Raw genomic sequence first — 19,072 nt, forward strand, 5'->3', positions numbered from 1 at the left:
AGAATGCTGGCATGACGTTTACATTTTAAGTTTGAAGATTATACCAATATATAATGGGTTGCAAGCACTTTGAAGGACAAAATTACAATTCAAAATGGAGAAGTGGTCTGAAATAAATAGGACTCAATGGAGAGAGAGCAAAAATTATTAGAGGTCCAGAAAACACAACCTATTATTAGGGCCTGCCTAATGAAAGAGCATTCCTGGCTTTTAAATTAGCCTCCCATCTTAGGGTTATGGTCTGGTGACTTTCAAAACACTAATAGACTATGTCTACATTGGTGAGATTTTGCGCAAATACTTTTAACACAAGAGTTTTTGCATTAAAATATTTGTGCAAGAGAGCATCTACACTGGCATATTCTTTTGCGCAAAAGCATCCATACCAGTGTAGACGGTCTCTTGTGCAAGAAAGCTCTGATGGCCATTTTAGCCATAGGGCTTTCTTGCACAAGAAATTCATGTTGCCTGTCTACACTGGCCTCTTGCGCAAGAGGGCTTATTCCTGAGCGGGAGCATCATAGTTCTTGCGCAAGAAGCACTGATTTCACACATTAGAACGTCAGTGTTCTTGCACAAGAACTCCCCACCAGTGTAGACAGGCAGCATGTTTTTGTACAAAAGCTGCTGCTTTTGCATAAAATCATGCCAATGTAGACACAGCCTATAGGTATAAGAGCCACCTATTCATTCCAGGTCCCTCAAGAGGTGGAAGTTTCCTGGCAATAAAATCTTCCAAGTGGTTACCAGGTACTAGACTTAAATAAGCACAGGGTGGATTCTGACAAAAACAGCAGCTACCCACTCGAAGAAAGAAGAATTACAGGAAAAGAAGCTAATGGTACTTTTGAGCCATATGGATACCCAAGCTCCAGACTGAAATAATGGAAGAAGCATCTTATCTTCAATGGCCAGTTTACTTTTATGGGAAGGAAAAACAAAAACTAAAAACCAAAACAAAATCAACCCATTTATCCATCTTGTTGTGGAGAAAAAGACAACCAGAGAAATTTAATCCAAATTGGTCAGAGGTAGTCCTGGAGAGTTTGCCTTCTAGAAAAACAGTGATTGTTTTGGGAAGAAGCTTGTTTCTCAGGTGGGTGCTACAGGGCTGTCTTTTGGCTAATAAGATTTACTTTTGAGCATGGTCCTCTAATGCTCAGATAATTTTTATACTTGAGCTAAAAGCTTAGGCCTTGCCTACATTGAAGTTGTGTCAGTAAAGGCAGCTTTTGGTGGCAAAACAGTAGAGCAGTGGTCTCCAACCTTTTTACACCGAAGATCTTTTAAATCTCAGAACAGGTGAAGATCTACCACCCCGCCCTTCCTTGAAGCCCCGCCCTCTCTTCTCCTCCTGTCCACTTACTATCCCCAGCCCTTACTTACACATTCTGATAAACTGTTTATTTTTAAATTATATGATATATAAAATTAAAATCATGTGTTTATAGTTATGAAATAAATGGTCTGTTTTTTATTCATGCTATTCAAATCTAAAATGAAGCATTTATAATTATACATTTTGTGGGGATAGAGTTCCTCGGCTGGGGGCAGGGGAGAGGGAACAGGGTGCTGGGAGATCAGAGGACAGGGTTCTGCAGCAGGGGATAGAATGCCAGTGGGGACAGAGTTCGGGGAGTGGGGACGGGAATAGGGACAGGGTTCTGTAGCTTGGAACAGGGGAGCAGGGACAGGGTTCTGTAGCTGGGAAGTGAGGTGCCAGTGGAGGCAAAGTCCCCTGCATCTGCCTCCTCCCAGGATACTCCCAACCCCCGAGGGAAACCAGCGCGTGCCTGCCCCGGGACCAACCACCCGCGCAGAGAAGCCCCACGCGCACGTGCCTGCCCTGGGGCCGACCCAGCACAGGGAACCTCCGCCCGCACTTGCCCTGGTGCCAACCCCCTCGCCCCAGCGCAGGGAAACCCCATGCGCGCCTGCCCCGGGGCCGATCTCCCCGCCAGGAAACCCCACACATGCCTCCCCCGGGGCTGACTCACCCCTCCTGTGCGGTGCAGGGAGCCGATGCTCCCTCCCGCAGTACACCCAGCAGAGCAGCTAGCGCACTTCTGGAATCGCCGGACTTCTGTTTATCCCCAGGAAGCCGACACTACCTCTATTTTCACTTGAGGTAAGTAGTGGGGCTTTGAGGGTGGGAGGGAAATGGGGGTGGGGTGGACAGGACACCTCGTGATGGACTGGTTGAGGCCTCGCGTTCGACCTGTTGGTGACCACGGCAGTAGAGGCATACATATTGCAATGCCACTTTTGGTGACAAAATTAGCCTGTTTCAGCAATAAAATAAAACCACCTCTGACAGGGCGTACTCACCCCACACTGAACAGGAGGAGGTTAACTCAGCCCTGAACAGAATCAGCCACACCCCCTGTATCTTACTGGGCATGCTCAGGCAGCACTACTATAATAGGAAGCAGCTCAGCACATTTGGGTCTGTCAGCTGGAGGGAGAGGACGTGCTGAGTCAGATCCTTACAAGCCCTATCAACTACTTTTTGAGGTAAAGTTTTAGCAACAAAGTGCCAAAGTAGACAACCATACTTGGTTTTGCCACCATAAATGGCCTCCAGGAGGCATCCACAATGCCCATCCAACCTGATCTGGTCACAGTTCAAACTCCACTGCCCTGTATCTAGGTAAACTAACTTCTGCCCCGCCCCCTTTGAAGCCCTATGAATTTCTAAAATGCTTCTTCCTGTTTACTGTGTAGAGAGCTCACATTCCTTATTCTCAGAGATCATGGTGACTCCACATGGCAAACGATCTGCCACTTGAACCAATGTAGAGCTGTTAGATCTGTCAATATTTGGAGAGAGGAGACTAGTCCCAGCTGCACTCCAGCTATAGGAATTTCATATCTGGGAGCAGATTTTTGTGGCTTGTATGAAAAGGGATATGATTAGGGTTGTTAAATATCGAGTAATTGATAATTAAGTAGTCTATGATTTTTTACTGACTATTCAATTACTCAATAGGCACCTCTGCCTTTGAAGTGTAGCAACAGCCTTAGGGCTGTTGCTGCATTTCAAAAGTGAAAGTGTTGCCTGGGGTCAGCTGGGCACTCCCCAGATGACCTTGGGCTCCATGTGGCACAGCTACTTTGAAACACCAGGTGGAGCCCAGCATCAGGCCCCAGGCTCCACACACCACTGCTGCTTTGAAGTAACCGCTCCTTTGCCCACCTCCTTGCTGCCTCTGATAACGGCAGCAAGGGGAGGAAACAACTAGTCAACTAGCCTAATCGACAATGAGATAAGCATTTGCTTACTGGATAGGAGATTGGTCATTCACATCCCTAGATATGATCAGGGCACAGTACAGTGCAGAGCTAAGATCAAGGAGCTAAGGCCAGGTGTGCCAGAAAGCAAGGGAGGCAAATGTATCACTCATGCGGCACCAAAGGCCTGCTATTCTATAAGGAGTTGAATGCTATCAGCAACAGTGAACCCACCCTCCATCACCAAGAGTCCTGTGGAGTCTTTCAGCTGCCCCAAGCACTGCTAAAGTGGCCCTAGCACAAAAAGATGAGGTTCTGGAGTTAGACTGTGGAGCTGCCAGGTGGTCAGGCCAGTCGAGAACTTTTCTCCACTTTGGAGGGGTCTAGCCAGTCCCAGCACTCCCATGAGTAAGAAGCAGAAGAGGAGAGCCTGGAAAGTTTTTTTTTTTTTTAAAGCAAGTGTGGTGTGCTTGATTACATGATGGGTGAATGGATAGAAATAGACAAAGCTAGATGTGTTCCACTGTACTGCTTAGCTGCACATGGAAGTGTCCAGCACACAGGAACAGGTGTGTTGATGCTGTGATTTTATGAGAATCCTCCAGACAGATTTTTGAGAAAAATTCCTTGAGGCATTTTGCAATCCTTTGCTGAAGGTTACTTGGCAGAGCTGCTTTGTACCTTTTGTTCACTAGGAAACGGTCCTGTGCCATTCTACAACCACTTGTGGAAGGACCAAAGTAGCACACAGGCAAGCAGCATAGAGACTGAGTTGGAATCTTCAAGCGTGCATCAGATGCATCGTTTGCTTCCCTGGTTACTCTCAAGCAGGGTAGGTCTGCTCCAACGACCCCTGCCTGTGAAAAGGGGCTGGAGAATTTACAATATGTCCTGAGTCACCTACACCACACCCCTTACAAAAGCACCACTGCCATTGAAGCCAGGTAGACCACCACCTCCCAGCTAAACTAGCCATGCCTGTGATGTTTCCTTGCCAAGAGACAATGAAGGAGAAAGGGCTTAGTGTGCTAAACTATAATGAGTCAATGCTGCACATGAACATTCCTGCTCTAAGATTTCTGCATCCTGGTTGGAGCAGCTCCTGCTTGTGGGATAACTGTGGCCACTGTAGCAGCTCCTGCCTGTAGTGGGACAAAGCACCGTAGGAGGCAGTGGCTGCTCCAGCTCCTACTGGTTAAATCTTCACATCCCTAGTTTAACTTAACCAATTTAGTGGGTTCCCAAAGGGAAGGAGCCCAGCCAGAGCAGCTCCCAGCCATGCCAGCACTTTGGGACTGCCAGCTACCAGCCTCTGCCTGTGCCACAGCAGTCTGGGACATGTTGATGGGGAACTGCTCCCAGGTGCTGGTTAATGGTAGACACCAACGGGTAAATGCTTACAGATAAGTGATTACCTGTTGAAAGCCTTCAGCAGTAGGGATGTTATTTTTTCTATCAACCACTGCTTAGGTAGGTGTGTGATTAGTTTGAAGCCCTCCATCACACCAACTCCTGGAAAGACCTTCTCTGTTCTACTGTTAAACTCCAGCTTCACGACTGCCGAGGGTTTCTCTGCTATTTTACACCACCTCACCCAGCTTCTGATTTGAGCATATAACCCACCAACCATACACTGATTAGTCTCAAGGCATTTACTCCTTTAAGTCTCCAGACAGGCAACTTAATTGCTCTGCAGCTGTTCATAGCTTTCCTAAGAGGCAGAAGAGTGAAAACCAGCTTGTTTCTCAAAACCTTGTGATAGGCTGTGAACTGGCAAACATTTTTATGTACATTTATTTTACTTCAGCTTCAGAAAGTTCTCTTCAGGATCAGAGCTTAAAAAAATGCATGTTTTGAGAAAGTGAAAGATACAGATTCTGCATGATTTGGTAGCATTAGCTTCCTTGCTTGTCAGGGAAAGAACTGCCATATAAATATGCAAGTTAAATTTCCAAGCCCGCTTATTACTAGGGATGTTAGCAATTAGTCGACTACCTGATAAGCTTAAGCTTATCGACTACTCACTCTCTCCCTCTTCCCCCCCCCCCACTTAAGAGGCAGCAAGAGGAGTGGGGGGGGGGGGGAGAGAAGAAAACAGGAACTGGGCTGGGGGGGAGCTGGCTTAAAAGCCAGTTCCCCCCCAACACCATCTCTGCAGTGCCACCCTGCCTCTCCCCGGGACAGGAGAGGCTGCTGCAAAGCAGCCCCTAGTCATGGTGGCCAAGGCTAGCTGCCACACTCAGGGGCTGCTCTGGCACCAGCCCCTGCATGCAGCAGACAGGGCTATCTGCCACAAACAGGGGACCAAGCAGTCCCAGCTCATGCTGGTCTGGGATGCTGCACCTCTGCGTTTTAAATGGAGTAAGAGCCCAACAGCTTTCACTACATTTAATATACAGAACCGCAGCACAGGATGGCTCCAGGAGAAAGCACGAGCCGGGACTGCTCAATCCCTGCTCATGCCAGCTCCCGGAGCTACTCCCTGGCTGTGGCTCTGCGGAGCAGTCCTTATTGACTAATCACATAGCCAATACAATTTGTATCAGCTACACAATTAGCCAGATAACAGCAATTTAACATCCTTACTACGTGGCGTTTTCTTAACCTCTGTCATTTTTGTAAAAATGTATTAAGCTACCTAAAATACTATATTAGATTAATTTTTAATAGCTAAGCCAAGGAACTGTACGCAAAGAAGTTCAGGCATCTACATAGATACAGTATCAACACTCCCAGAACTACTTTTCAGATTCACATACTACAGCTCAACCACTAGAGGGAGTAATCTAGCTAAGTCTGTTCTGTAGGAAGTGTTCTAATTCTAAAGAGAATCCTTTTCTATATTGATATAGTGCCTGAAAAAAATGAAATAGCCCTGTTAGCCAGATGTGCTCCCACACCAGAGCACCCTCCACAAAAATCTAAGGCAATACCAGCCTCTTTTTCATTCTAATAGCTGGGATTTCCACAACAGTATTGTACCTGGGTTCTGCCTCTTGAATTTGTAGAAATGGAGGGGAGAAGAGGAAGATAATAGTTTTGCTGTATGGAATTAGACAAAGAGCTCCTAAAGGTGGTTAGAATAAAATAGAACTGTGGAAGATTGACAAACTCTTTTCTGGGACCTCCACTGCCTTTCCTTGCCGCAGCTCACACATTTCCTCCCAACCCAAGAAGCAGAAATGTAAGTATGTTCCTACCAAAGTCACAGCTGTGAAAATATGGTCTCAGACAATTTTATCTGGCTATTGTAGGGGTGCTGCCTTCAGAGCTGGGTGGCCTGAAAGCAATGGCTAATGGCCAGGTACCCCCAGCTCTGAAAGCAACACAGAAGTGAGGGTGGCATGGTATGGGAAGAGGGGTGGTCATTTTTGGGTAGGGGAGCAGGGCTGGCTTTATAGGTGGTGACTGCTAAGTGTGCATAGCCAGCCCAAAGCCCCTGAATATTGGGGATAAGCAAAGCTGCAGGGGGTCTATCTGTGTGCCAGGCTCCAGCTGCAAGTCCTTGCAGGGCTGTGGTGGCACAGGGACCTCCTCTTCCCTGCAATTGCTTCCGTGGCCAGGTCAGACCTAACTTTGAGGCAGTATACAAATAAGGGTGGCAATACCATAGCACGTCACCTTCACAGCGTCCAATGGTGGCAGTGCCTTTAGAGATGGTCACCCACCCACCACCAGCAGCACAGAATTACAGAAGGCAATACTGTGAGACTCTCCTTCCCCCAAGAACTCCCTTTTCGGCCAGGACACCCCCCCAATTACAACACATCTGATAATGCCAACCTAAGCCCCAGATATATCCAGCTAAGTTGACAAATTTCTTCTGTTGATCTAGCTACTGCCATTAAAAGATTAAAAGTCTCCCATCTTTGTAAGAAGTATACACACTATCATGTTACAGCAGCAGAGACAGCCATAGCAGTGTCACTTCAGCACCTGAAGACTTTTGCTGGAAGTGCTCAAACACTACAGTGAAGAAGGCAGTTTAAAAAAACCTTGTCAAAAATGACTTGACCTGAGTGAGTAGTGTTCATTTTATTCTACTGCAGCTTAGTAAAGCTATAATCAGCAAGAAGCTGCAGGAAAAAAAAATCTGTAAGCTGCCTCAAATATTTTAAAGAGGGGGTGGGAAAAATATTTTAAATACAAAGTCTACATGCTTAGAATCCATTAAGTTTATTTTTGCAGACAGACAAGAAACTTACATGAAAACAAATTCTGAATAAAGTAGTAGCCTCCCCCAACTCAGTCTCACTAATGAGACTGAGCAAGACTCTTAATCCTATTTAATAATAGTTCCGCCTGCATTTCAACCAGCATGACAAAAAGTACAGACTGCTTGTGTGAAATGTGTAGTGGACACAAGAGATTTAAGTCATTTCTACATAATACTGTACCTAGTTACAAGTAGCATCCAGATTACTGTAACTTAGGCTTGTTAGCAAGTATTTCTCTAGGTATTCTAGTTGATCCTTTTTGTGTATTTGACTTCAGCTGTGTATGGTCAGCTTCACTGTTTCTGCTGTATAAACACTTCGTTTTTTCTTGAAAAGATATCTGTAAACATTAACAGGAGACCAGGAAAGTTATCTGAAGGAAAACCACCATTTAAAGGGTTATTAGTACCTGGATTTTTCTAAAAGTTTGATTTCAATTGTTTGAAACTATAGGTCTTTAAGACAAGTTAAATTTGTCCAGGAGGCTCTTCAAATCCATGGAATCTTGCTGGTGTGATAGAGAACTAATACTACAATGCTTTGTTTATACTGAAATACTGTCATGGTTGCATTCAGTTTTTTCTAGAGATCTAACAATTGCACATCAGTAATAAGGCAGTTAGAACAACTAGTTTTTCATGCCCCACCTCTATTTTTATTTTCCTATTGGACAGTAGAAGCTATCAGCGAGATTGAGCTCTCGTAAAAGACTAAATTCCATGCAGCTAACTCCTCTCTCTTATTGGATAGCTTTGTCATTAAAAACACACTCATTCTGCTCAATACATTTTTGTACACCTTGCACTTACATTCTCAGGTCACAACTTCAGCTTTTCTGTTAAGCACATTAGACCACGAGGTGGCAATAAAGTCATAAAAGGAAAAATTATAAACCAAATAGAAGACTTACTCAGCACTGCCCAGATCCTTCAGGGAAGGGGCTCTGGTAGGGTGTGTGTGTGGATGAGTCAAGGGGGGGGAGAGGGGGTCCTTTTCTCTCCCCCCAGTAGGAATGTTAAAATGCATATATTTATGTAAAGTTGCAGCCACTGAAAATGGCAGCATTTACACACAGAGGGTGCTCCCTTGGAGCCGATGCTTGTGGGAAGCTGCCTTTTTAGCTTAAAACTTGCTCTCTACACATACCAGATACAGCCTGCCACTGCGCCCCCCGCCCCCTCCCCACACACACACCTGCCTCTGACAGAGAGGCAGCAGCTGGGGGGAGGAGGAGCTACATCTAATCATGAAGGTTAACGGTTAACGGTTAACTGATGAGCCTTGGCTCATCAGTTAACCATGTACACTATCACATCCCTGCTCCCCAGATGCCCCGAGCAGCAGGGCTCTTCTCCCTTCCCCCTACGGCTGTGGCCAAGGGTTGGGGGGGCTACTTATCCAGTCTGGTGGCAGGTAAGATGGTGATCCTCAGTTCAGCGAGTCCCTCTTGGTTGCGTGGTTGCCCCCCCCTCCCCACAGTGGTCACTCTGCAGTATAGCTTGCCCCTGTGTTCACTACCCCCAGTAGCCACTGGCGGGGGGGGGGGGGGGAAGAGAAGAGAGAAAAGAATGTGTCCTCTGCCTCCTCCCTTTTTGTGTTATGGAAAACAGTCCCATTCTAGGGACTCTTTCCTGGCACAACCAAAACCCAACCTTGCTTTAAGTTAGGATAAGAAGCTGCATACCAAATTTAGTGGCCCTAGCTCTTACCAGTCAGGAATTCTTGAACAAACAGACTCACAAATATACACAGATGGACTCTAGAATATATATAGTGAGGAAAAGAATGCAATCACTCTCCTTGGGCAGTGTGAGCGTGCTGCTGTACTATCTTGATGAAGAGGTAGAATGAATGGAAGTGTGTTTTTAATCAGTGTTTTTTCTCAATCAAGAACTCTTATAAAAGCATGCCTTCATCTACTTCATGATCAGCACCATTCAACCAATACTTTGGCAAAATGCTGAGAGTCAAAAAGCAAAGGTTTGAACAGTTAGAAATCAACTTCTTGTCCCCAGCTACTGGATAAGTGAAGTTAGCAGAAAAGCTTGATCCTTTGAGATTTTGTAGCTAAGAAAAAGAAGAATCTGACAAGTTACTGCAAGATGCAAAAAAGACTGAAAAGTCAAGGCTAAACTAAGCTCCAGAAACATAAGAGACAACCATCAGCCAGGAAGGATATAGGACTCATGCTGTTCTGGTTGTTGAAGAAGGCGGTCAAACAAGTAAAATTAAAATGCCTACAGCTTATACCTTAAGACAGTGGCCACCAACCAGTAGATCGGGATCTACTGGTAGATCTTGGAGCCTCTGACAGGTGATCTTGACTGGTTTGGCCAAGAGGCTACCAAGTGCAGCACTTCAGCTGCCTCCTCTCCCCACTGCTGCACATCTCCTGCCCTTTGCCTGGGAGCTGTTTCCCCTCTCCCACCCTGTATTCTATCTCCACAGAACAGAGGGGATGGAATACATCAGGGCCTGGGATAGATGGAGTTTGCAGGCTCCTTTTGAGAGAGGTGCAGGGGTGAGCCTTCCTTATCCCCACTGCACCACCATACAGGAGCCACCTGTGGTAAGCAGTGTCCAGTTGGAGCCTGTATCCTGAATCTGTCCCAGTCATGTACCCCTCTTGCACCCCAAACCCCTTCTCTAGCCCTGAGCCCCCTGAACCCAAACTCCCTTACAGGGTCTGTACCCTGAACCACTAACTGCACCCCAACCCTCTGCCCCTGCCTGATGAAAGGGAGGAAGGATGGGAGAGGGTGAAGGGATACAGTGAGCAGGGGCGGGGCCTTGGAGAAGGGTCACAAAGGAGGTGGGGCAAGGGTATTTGGGTTTGAGGTAGATCCTGGATTGCACTTAAATTCAAAAAGTGATCCCATACTTTAAAAGGTTGGAGACCACTGCCTTAAGACATACCTTGGTAGTTTTATGCATCATGTGTGTTGTTAGACATCAACTGACTTAATTCAAATGAATATTTTTTTCCTTTTGATAAACACTTCTAGAATGACTGCTGATTTTAATGTCTAAGTCTCCTGAAATTGAGTGATATTTCATATTAGCAACACCCCTCATGTATTAATCATGTTTTTTAAATAAAACCTTGAAAATATGTAGTCCATGTTTAATTACAAGGGAGGGTTCTCTCAATTCCTTCCAGTTTAAATCATAGGAAAGTCTATTTTTACCAGTACCATTTTGGATTATGTTATATGGCCTATTAAAGTACTTACGCTATAAAAGCAGTATTTCTGAGGAGTTGTTAGACTTATTCTTGGCCCCCTTGTTTCTCGCCTCCTCCACCTACCCTCTCCTATTCCTTCAGCTGTCAACTTCATCCACTATCTCTATCTATACTAACAATAATAACTAGGTCTTTATTAACAAACACAAACTATCCTCATGTAACAAAAAGAGGTATCAACTATCTTTCCAGAACCATAGTGGGTGGAAAAATTGTAGTTTGAAATTTACTGTGAGGTCAACCATGGGCATGGATGTAATGCAGACCTCACTTAACTATACTGGGAAAATGCTACAAACACCTTATCTCCATTTAGAATTTTAATGCAAAATAACCAGTGTAAATTAGTTATCCTGCAGAAAAAACAACACAACTGTGTCAATGAAGACAAGGCACGTTGTTGTTTTGTCTCAGACACTGACACTTGAATGTCAGCCCATCTTCCAGATGCTGCCCAGATATGTACCCAAGGAATCAGGGCAATTAGTCTAAGCTGCCATCCATCCCACAATGGCTATGCTACTCTTAGTGTGCTAGGTCCAGCGCAGCTAGTACACACGTGTCTGTCCCTGCTGGAAATTATACCTCAGCAGCTGTGTATATGTATCCTTTGAATACCCCCCCCCCCCCCCCCCACACACACACTTACTTTTCCCGGCTTTCCTTCCCATCATACATTTAAACTCTTTACCTTCAAGTTTATGTAACTCTGCCACTACCTATTCAGTCAACTTTATTAATATACCAAACACTCCAACTCTTCCAGTAGTGTCAATCTTTGGATCTCATTTGACAATCTCTTCTATTGCCTCTCATATTCATGGAGTGACTCTCCTGAACCCATTACCTGCCCACTGCCTTTTCCTCATTCAAATCCCTTCCTTAAACTATGTATTTTATGTTAAAAAAAAGGAAACTGATTTGTTCTGTATTGTGGCAGACAACACACTAGTGCCACTCACAACCATTTGTTTGCATTTCTCTCATTCAATCTATAGGACACAAGCCTTTTGATGTTGTACGTGTGTATAGAAGGAAAAAAATCCATGCTCCATGTACACTCCAACTGCTGTTGCAATAATTAAAAATGTTAAGGCTACATAGTTAACATTGTCACTCAAATATCAAAGAAACTTGCTTCTCTGCTTGTAGGATTAGATAAATACATATATTATTTTAAATGAACAAGCCTATGTAGAGAGGCAATGGGATGGAGCAAAATGAACTGGTCATACTGGTTCTATACGAATAACCATGTAAATCCACAGATCTGCTTTATATCCGCAGCTCATTTTTGCAGAATGGATGTCCATACAAAATTTGTATCCATGCAGGGCTCAAGCTATACCCAGCTCTAACACTTTGTTGTGTAACCTTGGTTAAGACATGTCTCTGCATCCCTGTGTATCCTCATGCGCCTCATCTATCTTGTCTATTTATGTTGCCAGACCTTTGGGCCAGGAACAATCTTACTCTGAGTTTGTTCAGTGCCTCGCACTATGAGGATGTAATCTCAGTTGAATATTGATTGTCCCATGCCACCAACAGAACAAAAGCTTCAGGTGATTAGTCCATCATTTAAGATTAATTGCTTCTGCTGTTTGCAAAAAAAATAATAATTTAAAAAAGTAATTTTCATCTAAAGAAGATCTACTGCACATATGCTGCAACAGCTTTTCAATCATTTCAGAGTTTTTTGGTACGCACAGTCCACAAGTATAGCAACAGAACAAATACAGTTCTGAAGAAGCTGCTATGGTCTAACAATAACCTTTGTTATATTGTTCTTAAGAAACTGAAACTGCAGTGATCTGTAGGATCTGCAACCTATGAAAGCACACTGAATTCAAAGGAGTTAAAAGATCAATACAGTCAATAAGCTATTGGGAGAAGGAATAATATTTGATTTTCAAATAGAGTGGAGCCAGTCCCTGTTAAAATAGAGCCATGGAAATCCAAAGCCAAGACTAACGTTCTAGTCTTATTCATGACATTGTGCCTTGACACTGCAGACATCTCTAAGCAATGCATGATCTCAGGAAATCTATGCTTATGTGGTGCAATACCCAGCCTCAAGCATGAAATGAAGACTGAGGATGGCTCTCTGCCTTCAACATTTGTGTTTGTCAGTCTGATCTTTTCTCAAGAGCATTTTAAGATTTTCAAAGTATATGAAAGAGTAGTCAAACCAGGTACCAAAAAATATCAAGTTCCTCTATGGCATTCCTAAACAGAGCTTGGTGACAGTGTTAAAAGGCAACCACTACAGTGGAACTAAAAGGAAACATTATTACACCACTGACAACCAAGCAGTTTGACACTGTGTTCATAACTAACACACACAAAATTTGTTCAAAGCCTACTCCAGACATCTATTTATAGCCAGTCAGTCCCTCTCGAATTCCACCCCCCCAGGAAAGTCAAGGGAAGTTTAACAGATGTAATCCTGGGCCCTAAACTGCACAACTGAGGGGAAACTGGAATTCTCACCCAAAGATTACCATGTACAGCAGCAACTGGGCATAGAGATGTGTAGTCAGACTCAAGTGGAAGCCACACAAAGGATTACCCTTATCCCTACATTATTAAGCAAACTTGTTTCAATGGTGTTAATGCAGCATCAGTCCATACACATACACTGGGGACAGTGCAAGATGTTTAGCCCCTTCACCAGTCATCAACTGCCTTAAATAAGTATTCTGCTCAGATGTGACCCTGCACAAGAGCAATGTCATTGATGTTGCTTCTTGTTCATGTTACTGTTTGATAGGTATTTTTATGAACTGAAGACTACGTATTTTCTCTAGAGACGCGAACCAACAATAAAGGACTGAATAGGAGACTCCATAACCCAATAAGAAGGTGTGTGCGCATACATGGAGCATAATGCCAGACAGCTGGCTTCTCTCACACCAGCAGCACCAAGCGCATTAAGGTTTTGGTGAAGCTAGATCTTCCTCCTGGCGCACATGCTGCAGCCCTACCTTTACCATGTATCCCCCTACTCTCCCCCCCCCGCCGCCCAGATTTCCCTCAGCCTGTAGTAAGAATACAAAACGTAGTGGCATGACAGCCCTGTGGCTATTACAACCCACCCTCCTGCAACATCAAACCACCTTCTCCCCCCCCCCCCTCCATCTCAATGCGGATTGCAGCAGGGAGGGGAGATAATTCCTCGAGGAAGGAAGAAGCCGAGCAGGGGCAGCTCGGGAATAATCCCGCAGGGTGGGATGATAATCCCTGGGAGGAGCCGCGCGGGGATGAGATGGGGGCGAAAGGAGGCAGCAATGGGGGGCGGGAGGGGACTAACCCCGCTCGGGGAGAACGGAGCGGGAAGGGATAGTCTTCAGGAGACGAGAGGCTGCAGATAACCCAGAGCGGCCAGGAAATCGCTGGGGTCACGGTAGCGGCGAGCGGTCAGTCCGCACCGAGGGGGCAAACCCCGGCTCCAGCGCCACCATGTTCCCCCGCAGGTATGTGGCTCAGGGCGGGCCTGCGTGCGGGCGGCTCACACACGGGGCGGCTCGACCCCCGCCCCCAGGAGGCAAAGGAGCCTCCTCGCAGCGCCGAGGCCAGCTGGCCCCCACTCGTCACAGCCTCCCGAGCAGCGGGCCGCAGGGTCTCCGCAGAGAAGCCAGAACAGCAACAGTTCCTCCCTGCCCCCCGCGCCTGGGAGAAGCCCAGTCCAGCGTCCCGCACCAACCCCGCCGCGTGACGGGGGGGGCACTCACCGGCTGGCCCCGGCGCCCTCGCTCCGGCTCCTCCTCAGCGAGCGCAGCGCAGCCCCATCGACACACGCGACTGCCCGGGGTCCTCGGAAAGCCGAGGCAGCGCCTGCCGCCTCTCGTGCTCCCCCGTTCCTCCCTCGCGGCGCGCGCGGCCGCAGCCACTATGGCGCGCGAGCGCTACCCGGAGCAGCGGTTGCGCTTCTGCCGAGCGCCCAACGAGCTGCTCTAGCCAGAGAGCGCGAGCGCGCCCCCTCCCGCCAGGCAGGCCCCGCCCCTTTAACTCTTCGGAGCCCGCGTGCCTGGGCCGCCCGCCCCCTCTGCGTGCTCCGCTTGGCGAGCCGGCTCGCTTCGCACTGCGGTGCCGGCAGCTGGTTAAGCGAGCGTCCTGTGCGCAGGCCTGGCCCCTTTAAGGGGAGAGGGTGGATGCTGCCCAGTGGCCGCTGGCGTCTGGCCCGGCTGGGGGCGGCTTGGCTCGGGGGGTGGCGGCAGAGCCACGCCCCTCATTAGGTCGTACAAAAACCTGCTGTGAAGCCCGCTCGGCGTGGCTCATTCGTCCTCGGTTCTGCCTGCCTCCCTGGGCGGGTGGGGACGTCCTGTAAAGCCGTTGGGATCAATGAGGGTTACACCAGGGACTGGTTCGGCCCCATGAGTGGGCTCAGATGTGGTTAGTCGCCTAGTCCCTTGACTTAGGGTTTAACAGACGCTCTTCAAAGGTTCAAACAAACGGGAGCCCGGTGGCACCTTAAAACCTAATGGCTACGTCTAGACTGGCATGATTTTCTGCAAATGCTTTTAACGGAAAACTTTTCCATTAAAAGCATTTGCAGAAAAGAGTATCTAAATTGGCACAGATGCTTTTCCGCAAAAGCACTTTTTGTGGAAAAGTGTCTGTGCCAATCTAGACGTGCTTTTGCGCAAGAAAGTCCTGATTGCCATTTTTGCGATCGGGGCTTTTTTGCGCAAAACAAATCTGAGCTGTCTACACTGGCCCTTTTGCACATAAGGACTTTTGCCCGAACAGGAGCATCATAGTATTTCCGCAAGAAGCACTGATTTCTTACATGAGATTGTCAGTGTTCTTGCGGAAATTCAAGCGGCCAGTATAGACAGCTAGCAAGTTTTTCCGCAAAAGCAGCTGCTTTTGCGGAAAAACTTGCCAGTCTAGACACAGCCACCAGATTTATTTGGGCATCAGTCTTCCTTGGCAAAGACCCACGTTGTCAGATACATTGGAGTGGAAATGACGGGGCTAGGCCTAAATATACTAGCAGATGAAAAGAAAGGTGGGGGCTAGTACTACCTAGGGATGTAAGGCTGTGTCTACATTGGCATGATTTGCTGTCTGTCTACATTGGCCACTTGAATTTCCGCAAGAACACTGATGATTTCATGTAAGAAATCAGTACTTCTTGCGGAAATACTATGCTGCTTCCGTTCGGGCAAAACTTTTCAGTTAAAAGCATTGCGGAAGATCATGCCAGTCTAGACATAGCCTAAGAGTGTAACCATTTAAATGAGTAACCAATAAGCTGATGCTTTTCAGTTACCCAAATGGCTATACTTGGCTCCCAGTCCAGCTCATTAGATTATAGTATATTTTATTGATGTAACTTTGTCACCAGAGGTTTCAACTTGGATGGGAAATACTTTGGTGGAAGTCCTGGCTCTTCTGAAGTCAGAGTTCACCATTAACTTCACAGGTGCTAATTGGGCCAATTAGTCAAGGTGGGTGTGGTGGCCCACTCCCAACAGTTGATGAGAAAGTGTATAAACCCAGAGAAAATTGCTCTTTTCTGGTTGTTGTCTCCCACTGGCTTGTTTGAGCAGCTCTTTGTCTAGTATGTTTGGTTTTCTGGCTCCCCTTCTAAGGTCTGGATCTTTGCCCATTGTTGCATAGGGCAGTATTTCTCAACCAGTGTTAGGAGTACCTTAGGTACTTGAGAGAAGTCTGGGGCATAGGTCAACACAACTGAAATTTGGAATTGAATTTTTATTTTAAGTTTTACAGTGCTTTATTATTTTTGTACTTTTACAACCAAAAATATAATTGCCTGTCTGGCTACAATTAAGTTGTTTAAACAAATGTGTTGCAATGGTAGAAAAAAAATGTCTGAAAACTGTAGGTAGTGGGGGTACTTAATTTTTTTTTTTAAAAAGGGGGTACTTTGTGTGTGTGTGTGTGTGTGTGTGTGTGTGTGTGTGTGTGTGTGTGTGTGTTTAAAAAAAAAAAGGTTGAGAAACACTGGCCTAGGAGAGTGTAGGTGCCAAATGCAGACTTTGTGAAAAACTGTATTCCTCCAATTTTTCTAATGCTTAAAAGTTAGGCACTGTGGTGTGCAGCACTGCAGTGCCTCAGGTCCTTTGTGGATTCCAGTCACTAGGTTTAGCTACCCAGTGAGAGGCACTGGCAAAGCGACATTTGAAAATCTAATTTTCCCCTCAGCATTTCCCCTCAGCATTTAGTCATTGTTTACTTTTTTGCATTTTAGTTGGTTTGAACAGTGACATAGACTAATGGCACATTTGTTTATAGTCAGTACCACAGAAATGTTCACATTTAGGCTCTCATGGTCTAACCCATTGCTGCCCCACTGCAAACACTGAACCTATTTATATCATTAGGTTACATATGCCAGCAAAACTCCAATTGCAGCCAGTGGGAGTGTTAGGTGTATAAAAGGGAAGAATTAGTCCCAATGCAAGAAAATATTTAAATCTAAAATAAAAAATCCCAAACTAGTTTTATTCAATTTTTTAAATCTGATACTCTGTAAAACCATTTTTAAAATTGAACATACATTTTGGACTTAATCTGATTATGCCACTTTAAGAAAACCAGATAGAGTGATGAACACATGATCACTTTGAATAATGGTTCAATGGGGGACACACATGCTGGCTCTTGCAGTGGAAGCAATAAGTGGAAGGAGGAATATGAGCTTGCACAGTCAGAGCAATATGGGGTAGAGTTCATTTGGAAAAAAATTGGCTAGATATTGATTTTCATTTAACAGATTGGCATTGTGCTTTATCAGTAGATAACAAACAATCTGGCTTTTATACAGCCAGAAGAGTCAAAGGAAGCAATCCAAACAGTGAGCCCAGCAAAAGCAACTGAAGTAGAAGCCAGCACCTTAAAAATCTTTTTCAAATTAACAAGTAAATGATTTTGCCATTGTAAATGTGGTATTAGTTTAGGAGGCCAGGCTGTAAAATTCTTTCTATAATTATTTACTATTTGAATTACAGTTGCAACCAATGCCTCCAATTAGAGGTGAATCATTGTCCTGGGAGCTGTACAAACACATGGAATGATGTGATCCGTGCCACAAAGACCTTACAGTCCTCTCACCACTTCTCAGCAAAAAAGATTGGGAGCATAAACAGGGCTTAAAGAAACTTTTGCCCCTCACCCTTCCATCTTGCATAAGTAATATTGGGCTAGATTGGAAATTACAGCTGTAAAAAGTTGTGGACTCAGTCCTCTGTGCTAAGGACTGACTGACCTCATCCCTGCCTCTTCTGAGGGTATGGAGCCATCTTCCCAACTCCACCTTGCCATGGGGTCCATAGTATCTGGTGGCCCTGCTGGGTGTGGAGGCAGACTGGAGGGTGAAGCTGGCCAGGAAGGAAGGGAGGTGGTTGGGGTCTTCAGTGTGTGGCTGGGAGTATGGGATCCGGGCATGAAAGTGGCTTCCAGATGCTCCCGTTAACTGCAATTGGCCATTGGGAGCAGCAAGGAAAGCCTCCAGGCTGAGGATAATAAATCATCTCTTTATTGTGTCCAGTGCTCAGATGCTCAGTACCCTTTAAACAAAATGAAAGAGAATAAGGTTGCTAGTGCTGTGGTAACTTTCTGTTGGTGTTTCTATAATAATATAATTTACCTAATACCCTGGGAATTTGGGCAAAAGAAAAGGCATATGCACTTATAGGAGGAATGCACCTCTTGCTTCTATCTTTGGGCCAAATTCTGTTCTGGTCCATGTAATTCCATCACAGTCAATACTTATTATAACTACCAATTTAGCGGAGAGATCTTGTTTTAAAACAGCTTGCCCTCCAATAAAATGTTCCCTATGTATAATCCAGTCGTGAGGTTGAATTGTTAAAGTTAGGGACTAAGCATCAGAATACTCTTTGGATATGTTCCCAATCTGTTCACTGACTCACTGTGCAACCAGTGTAAATACTGTAATTTTTGTGCTTCTGTTTACATTTCTGTAGTATGGATATAATTAGCAAATGTACCCGGCATTGTTTGGGTCTTTAACTGAAGGGAAATTTTTTTTTTTTTTGAAAAATAAATGAAAAATATACATGCTTTATTTCAAAGTTTATATTTTTCAGAAATGAAGGTTAGAGTGAGAGTTTGAGGGTTAGGGGGGTAGGGGGTGGATGGCTTAGGACAGAGGGTTGGGAAGTGGAGGGCTCGGGGAAGGGTGCAAAAGTCAAGGCAGGTGGGAGGTGCAGGACTCGGCAAGGAGCTCAGGACAGGGGACTGAGAAGGAGGGGCTTACTAGGGCCGCTTGGCGGCAAGGGTGGCACTTCTGCAGCAGCAACTTCTCCTAGGGGGCAGGGGCAGTGCTCCCTGCCAGCGGTCCCCCCTCCCCCTCTGCAGTTCCCTTCTCCTGCAGGCTGTCTGGGGAAAA

At 45.8% G+C, this 19,072-nt stretch overlaps 1 protein-coding gene across 4 annotated transcripts in view; it reads right to left on the minus strand.

The window, feature by feature from the left end:
* PALS2 (protein associated with LIN7 2, MAGUK p55 family member) overlaps window positions 1–14,627 on the minus strand; it is a 104,587-nt gene extending 89,960 nt beyond the window's left edge. Inside the window, exons 1-2 of one of the 4 annotated variants that reach the window (XM_075922191.1) lie at window positions 14,424–14,625; window positions 7,629–7,788 (exon numbers count right to left, since the gene is read on the minus strand). The gene's annotated coding sequence lies outside the window, so the exon portion shown is untranslated. Of the gene's footprint in view, window positions 1–7,628; window positions 7,789–14,423 lie in introns of all 4 variants that reach the window. The other 3 variants (XM_075922193.1, XM_075922190.1, XM_075922189.1) reach the window with 3 other exon arrangements.
* Window positions 14,628–19,072: the final 4,445 nt, after the last annotated feature.

This window comes from Pelodiscus sinensis, chromosome 2, assembly GCF_049634645.1.
Source record: "Pelodiscus sinensis isolate JC-2024 chromosome 2, ASM4963464v1, whole genome shotgun sequence".
Taxonomy (NCBI): Eukaryota; Metazoa; Chordata; order Testudines; family Trionychidae; genus Pelodiscus; species Pelodiscus sinensis.